Here is a 7,648-nt window from a genome sequence, read left to right as displayed (position 1 = left end):
TTTTTTTTTTTTTTTTTTTTTTTTTTTCCCCAAGGACAGTAACAGTCTGTGATTACAGCTGATGACTCTCCTATCTTGTTGGTTCTGCATGCAGGTATTTAAGTTGGAGTAATGAGAGAAGCTATAGAGTAAATAAGTATTGCTCTTTTGTTCCAGCGTCTGCAAAGCAACACTGCAGTGCTGCTGCAGTATGAGCAATTGAACTTTTAGATTCATGAGAGTGAACAGGTCTTGTTACAGGTACCTGTTACTGTCTTGTTACTGTCCCTGGAAGCAGAAGTTTTCATTCATCATTTTTCACTTCCTTTGCCTCATTACTCACACAAATGCAGAAGCAAAGAGGTGTGTAGGACCAAAATAAACCAGAGATTATATATATCATTGCTGTAACAGAAAGTACCTTCTGAAACAAACTTCTAATAGAAGGGAAGAAAGCATTTAAGTCTTTACTGAAAGCAGTTATTTAAGATAAATAGCTGAAGTTCAAAGCAGGTTATTCTCCAAGTTTTGCACAGCTGGAAAGTAGACTAACATGATTATGAAAGCTAATCCTTAGCCATTCTGGCAGAGACTCGTCATTTGTTTATTGATGCTTTGTGAAATTGCAATGCATGTGTTTTGTTTATGGTTTCTTTCATGTATAGTTTCTGTCATCTGATCCTAAAATAAAATGGATGAAGTGTGTTTGCACCTGGTTTTTCAGGTTGGAATGCATGGTTGATGATGCATAAGACACACTCCTGCTATGGGATAGACTCCTGAGAGGTGTGACTCCATGGCAGCTGTGAAATAAAATAAAGTATAAGGAAGAAAGAGATATAATTGGAATTTGTGGAACTATTGCTTAGAGAATTAAATGAAACAATGAAAAGGGTGACAAAATAAAAGCAAAAGTGGAAAAAAAAAAACCAAACAGGTCAAAAATGTGGGAATTAAAAATGTAACTTTTTGTTGTAAATCTTGACTTGTTTGCATTAATTCCATTTACATGTGAGTATTTGATAGCCATGGTAATATTTTGCTATTCAGTGAGAACAAGGATATGAAAAATTAAGTTTAAAGAGCAGAGTTTTCTGTGCCTTGCTGAATTTTTGTAGTTATGGTTAAGGAGAGTGTAGCTTAAATATGTATTTTCTAAGAGGACATCTGTCTCGTAAGTATGAATACTCTAAATTGATATTAGTATCTCATCTGTCATTTGACAACTACCTCCAGGCTTATAGGTTTTTTTTTTTTCTTGGAATAAATTCCATAAAGAATATAAAATGTTGTCTTACAGGCTTTGTTTTTGTTTCATGCTCTGTCAAAAGTTTGAGCTGTAAAGTGTTTTTTAAAGCCTAGCAATTACTGCTTATTCATGTATTTTTTCCATTTCATCAGCTTTAAAGAAGTAGAACTTTCTAAAAAGTCAGACATCAGTTTAAATTTTTGTAACAGTAATAGCTTCTCCTCCAGCATTTTCAAAAGACACTTGTCCAGATTTTTGTCTCTAATCAGTGTAATTTTTTTATTTTTTATTTTTATTTTTATTTTTATTTTTTGTGGAAGTTCATATCTAACTAGGAAGGCATCAGATCCTAGTGTCTTACCTCAGAAAGGTAGAGGATCCTAACCTCATTTTTCTAATCCTGCTTTAAAGGACATAAAAATTACTTTTACTGCATAAACCTTCCACAAGGAAAGACTTGCTACTGTGCAGAAATTTGTGTTGTCTTTGCTACTGGCATTCTACTCTGTCGTAAAGTGTATGGGAGAAAACATACTTGCCTAAATTCTCTCCACTGTTTGCTGTGTGTCTGAGTGGGGGGAGGAGGAAGAACCTGATCTTCAGTTTGAATAAAGCCTCAAAAGCTTATCCACTGTTAAGTCAAAAGAGTGGTGCCAGAAGCACCTGTGTGGGAATAAAAAGTCTGAAGAAGCTGACCATTCCTGCAAACAAAACAAAACAAAACAAAACAAAACAACAACAACAAAAAAAAAACACCCAAAAATGAATTAAAAAAAAAAATCCACTTTAAAGGAAGATCCCATTCTTATCACCCTTTAAAAAGCCCGTCTGAAGCCCATTGTAGCAGCTCTCTTTGGAACAAAGTGTCTTCTGGCATGGATGAGTGTCCATTTGCAGATACGAGCGTTGCTCGTGGCTAGAGCTAAGAAGGGTAGGTTGTGTTTACTTCTTCTGAATTCCTGTGATACACGTTAGAAGTAATCTTTAAAATTACTCATCATGCTGTTTTCTGTTTGTTTGTTTGTTTGTTGAAAGTCATACTTTCTGAGATTCAACTTTACCAGGTGAGTGTAAAATAATGTTAATATGAGTAAACCAGGCCTGCACTGGTTGATCAATGCAGCCTAGAAAAAACTTCTCCCAAGACTGGCTAGCAGTTAGTACTAATTACAGAATCAAAAATAGGAATGGAGTGAATTGCTGCCTTGAGTTGCTGAAAATGGCTATAAAATGGCTACGTTAGGTAATCAGGAGCCTCTTCTTGCAGCACAGTGGTGGTACAACAAACAAGTGCCTCTCCTGTACCTCTCTCATCCTGGCAGGCTGCCAGTTTACCCAGCTACTCTCATTCTCCTCCTCAGCAGGGAGTGAAAATATGAGGGAAAGGCTTGTGGGCTGAGACACAGAGAGATCACATTCCAGTTGTCACCAAAGTGACCAAAACTCGCCCTGCTGGAAACAAGATGACTTATTCTACCCCTGTGACCAGTCAGTCTTACTGTGCACTACCTTTGTAAGAGTACCCTACATACGACACCTGAGAAACTGAATGAGACCTGAATACTGGAATTTTCCATTACTTCTCTGAGTTTTTTTCAGTAATAGACTAGATGCTCCATTCTCAAAGAAAATTGTTATGTGTGTATTTCCAAGATTATATTTAGCTTGTATATTTAGCACACATGAACCTGTGATGAGAATTGTCCACCAGTGTGTGACCTCATTACAACCTGTGTGTGAGCTTACTGTAAGTTTAGATGTCACATATTCATATAAGCTGAATATGACCATATAAATAGCATCCAGTTTTTTAATATAACTTGGATACAACTAGCTGTGGAATGGAAGTTGTTGAGTCAGTATTTGTGTACTGTATTGCAAGGGTATATTTACATTCTTAATTTACTTTTACTTTTCAAATAATTTCATCTTTGTCCACTGGCTTTTGCCGATGACTTAATTTCCTGGAAATGTAGCATTTTTATCAGAAGGGTGGATACTTCTGGGATGTTTACTGCAAGTTTTGTATAGTCTTTCACAGTGTACTTTCCAAACTAATCCCATTGAACTTTGCAGGCATTTCCAAATCTGTCTTGATTGTTCCCTCCCTACGAGTTTGTGGTTTGGTCAGGTAGCCCATTATTATTCTGCCCTTGAGGGTAAATACAGGGTCCTGATTACAGGCTGGTCTATTTACATTCTGCAGTTTACCACTCCTTTAATTTGTGTAAGTTTAAATCTGGGTTATACGTAAGTATTTTCTTCACATTTGAATGTCTCATGTCTGTCAGAGGCAGATGTTAATGAAGAATTTCCCCAAGACTTCTTTCTAGATTAAGAATACTTACTATTTTCCATAATACGGTTTGATAATGGTATAATGTCACTGCAGTTCACTTATATATCAATTACTGAAGTATCCAAAAGCAGGGAAAATAAACAAACAATTTTTTTTTTTTCATTCATTCTCACCTGTTCCATTCATCCTTCCTGCAGAACAAAATTCCTGGCAGATTTCTGAACACTTTCAGTTCTTTATTTTCTTAAGTCTAGTCCTATCGTGTAGAGTTCACTGGCAGTAGTAGATAAGTATTTTAGAAAACAAAAGGTAGGAATTGTTTACTCTTGATAATGAGTTACAAGTATGAATCTTGTGAGAAAGAAAGCTTGGCCTGAATTCTCTGGCAAGACCTCACATAAGCACTTTTCTCTTAAAGGACTTTCAGCCCTCAGAAGAACAAAACATATGAAGAGTGCCATACCTTTTTAATGCAAGGAAGACCTTAGTACTGTAGATTACCTCTTGAAATAGTGAAACAAATCTGCAACAGCAAGAAGTCTGTTAAAATATATGAACAAACATGAAAAGAAGCAAACAAGCCTGTTTTCCAAGGAAAATTTGAGAGTTTGCATCGTGTTATAACAATTTATTAATGAGTAATATCATAAACAAATATTTTGGTATGGTTTTGTGTCCTAGCTTTCTGACACGTTCCTAAAACTCATCTCTGTAGCTCTGCTAGGAAGAAGGAGTATTGCCACCATGAAGAAAAGCAATTTGTAATGCATTCTCAGAAAGCCTACGTTGACCTGTTCAAAGGCTTCATGCTGAAACTTATTTTTATTTAATCCGTATATCTGACATTCTGTTTACTCTTGGAGTATTTTGATCAGCTATTTGGCATCTGTCTATAAAGTAGGTCGATGTTCACCAGAACACTTTAAGCCAGCACGGGAAATATGTGGACCTGGTTTTAATTTACCAAGATTTCATCCAGTAGTCAGACATAGCATGTTCATCCCCACATTGTCTAAGTTACAGAAAATAAATATCATAATCAAGTGTGATGCTAAAAACATGTACTCAAATAAACAACAAGCCGTGATGATGCAAAGTGACACAACAAAGACATATTCACACATTTTTCATCCCGTTTCTCTTCTCTCCTAGAATCACACAGAAAAAAAACTCAAAGCAAAGCCAAAAAAAAAAAAAAAAAGAATAAAACACCTCTGTCCTGTCACAGCACAACATTGCATTGCACATCTGCTTCTGAAAAGGCATAAAATAAAGTGATAGATGTTGATCACATTAATTAATGCTGAACCTAACAAGTCTCTGATGATGAAGCTGGATTACATCAAAGAATTTTTAATTTTTTTTTTTAAGTTAAACATGATTACTAAAAAATTCATTCAGGACTGAAAACTGATCGAATATCTGTATGTAGGCAATGCCAACTAAATTACAGGAAATTATTACCTTAGTATTTGAATTTCTGAAAATATATCAGTTAGATTTCTTTCTAATTTAGAATATAATCCACATACTTGGCAAACAAATATCTGGACATCTAGCCCACATAGGTGACAATTCCCAGTGTTTCATTTCTCTGAGGAGAAAGGAAAAATAGAGATGTCATTCTTAGGAGAGTGAAGATGCTGTGAATGTGCTACAAAATCTGACGTATTTTATGATTTTATCACAAAATGCAAATGATGAAGATGTCAGATACAAATACATCTAGCATGTGTACTTGCCGATAAAACGAAGGATGATCTTTATGTAACTATCTAGTTTAGAAATATTCTAAGGACTGAGATGGAAGAGCCTTCAATTCTATCGTGAAATTGACTTCATTTAATGTAGTCTTGAGATTTATTGAAAAATTACCCAACTGACATAAACAATTTGACAGAATTTTTAAGTGCTTAGGTAAACAGTCGGCTTTTGCTTGCCTTTAGTCTCTTAATTCACTAATCCATGCACATGGCACAAGCCTACAAGAAAGCTAAAACAAAAACAGATGGAGTGGTTGATTAAATTCCTTCACAAAAAGGTAAACTACAAGAATGTTGCACTGTTTTGAAAGAGCTACAGAGCTTTCTTGAGATCCCTATTTCAAGCTTGTGTACTTTCCATCTGGTTGAAATGAGAGTGAATGGGAGGTGCCAAATAAAATGATCTCATTTACATTGAACTAAATTAGACAAAACTCACACTACTGAGGGCTCTCACTGAATTGAGCGAGGCAATGAACTGTGAACCTGAATGTTGTGTTGTGAAGTTTTAGCCCCGTGCAGAAATAAACAGGATGAAAGGAAACTAGATATGGTGACAGAAACAATCCCTCGAAGATACATTTGGGCTTTCTCCATAAGCACTGCCCTCAGTTTGTTTGTTTGACTGATTGATTGATGGTTGATTTTTGAAGTGAAATGAAGGCTATCAAAAGCAGAGTTACACTTCGTAGTTGGTAAGCATTATTCTCCAGCCGCTCCTCAAAAATTTGTCGAAGTATATGTAACTTCTGAGTTATTTGGGACCAAGTTTGTCCAAGAGGCAGCAGATCTGGAAACTAAAATTTTAGTTGACAGATCTACTGTAAACAGTAAAACTGTATTAAATATTTAGCATAAAGGCCAGAAAGATCTTCAAAACAGGCCTTTGCATAGGTTCTCTTCCATGGCTTGTTTACGCATTGCAAGAATACAATGTGCATTTACTCATTTTGTTTATTTCTTTATGTACTTACTATGTGCTACTATACTGTAGAGTAAGACAAAACAGTTTGAATACTCTTGTGTGACTTCCTTCTACTATTTATTTCTTACCTCTAGAAATGAGTGTGCAAGTCAGTTGTCTGATATTAGAAAATACGAATCAAAAAATTAAACAGACAAGTTCTTCTCTTCTATTAAAGAAGAAAGTGAAAGATTTATATTCAAAGCATGATGCTCTTTTCCACCACCCGAAAGTAGATCACTGCAACATCTCAAAATATCTTTTCCAATTTACTTTATTCTAGTTGCCAAATACAACTTTGCCAATTTTCTGATGGCCTTTACTGATGCCCTTCTTGCTAATACTTTTTTTGCCAAAGCACATTACATGAGGCCAAAATAAGCAATCCAAGGCTGCAGGTGGTGATGTTAACAATGTGGAAACGTTGGTTAGAACATCTCCACGCAATCTAGTAGGCCTGTTTCAAGCATTTGCAGGTTGGGGTGCCCTCTTGATAGTAAACAGATTACAAAATCTTCTGCAACTATACTGATTAGGATGCTGACGACAATTATTATTATTCATGAGGTGGGGAAGAAATTACTTTAACTGCCAAAGAGCAAAACAGTCACTATTTTCATTTCTAATGGATGCAGCTTAACTGGGAGATCTGAATGAGAAGCACACAGTGCATCCATACTGTAATTAATTTGTTAACAAACGTCATCAATTTCAGGATTTAAAATAAGGTATTTCTACTCAGGTGAGAAAATGATGCAGCAGCAGCTTGGAGAGCAGGTCTGTCAGATTTCACACATGGCTGTACAGGATCTGACTGGGATATTCACTTTCTCCACAGCAGCCCATGAAGTGTTGTGCTATGTTCTTGTAGCTAGAACACTATTGATATAGCGAGTGTTTTTTCTGTTGCTGACCAGGGCTTCACAGCATCAAGATTCCCTTCAAGCCCTGCCAAAAATCAGTAGGCTGAGAGCAGGCAGGAGGGCTACAGGGCATGTTGTCTGGGTATCTGTCTCACTCCAATTTATAGGAGGGAGAGGAGGTTCTTTTATTATCGATATACCCGGCGTGAGATTAAGAAGCAACGGTTCAAATGTTGGTCCAACCAGTTTATTACAAATCTTAATCAGGGGAAATGGGGAAGGGGAGGACGGACACTATTATGAATTAGGGTAATGGGGGAAGGGAAGGAGGGCGATAGAAAAGATAGAAAAGAAGGAGCAAGGAGTCTTTATAGGAAGCAAGAGGGACATAGTCACCACCATGGATCCAGCGTGGTTCGTAGTTCCGTCTTTGATCCTCAGTAGCGGTGGGTCGTCAGGCATTGTTGTCCTGTTGCCAACGACAACGACAACCATGGTGATGATGGCCCTTTTTCAATGCTTCAAAGTGGT

Source organism: Centrocercus urophasianus, unplaced genomic scaffold (genome assembly GCF_019232065.1).
Source record: "Centrocercus urophasianus isolate 14NV4802_14NV808 unplaced genomic scaffold, USGS_Curo_1.0 seq_27, whole genome shotgun sequence".
NCBI classification, from domain to species: domain Eukaryota; kingdom Metazoa; phylum Chordata; class Aves; order Galliformes; family Phasianidae; genus Centrocercus; species Centrocercus urophasianus.
This window is presented reverse-complemented; position numbering follows the sequence as displayed.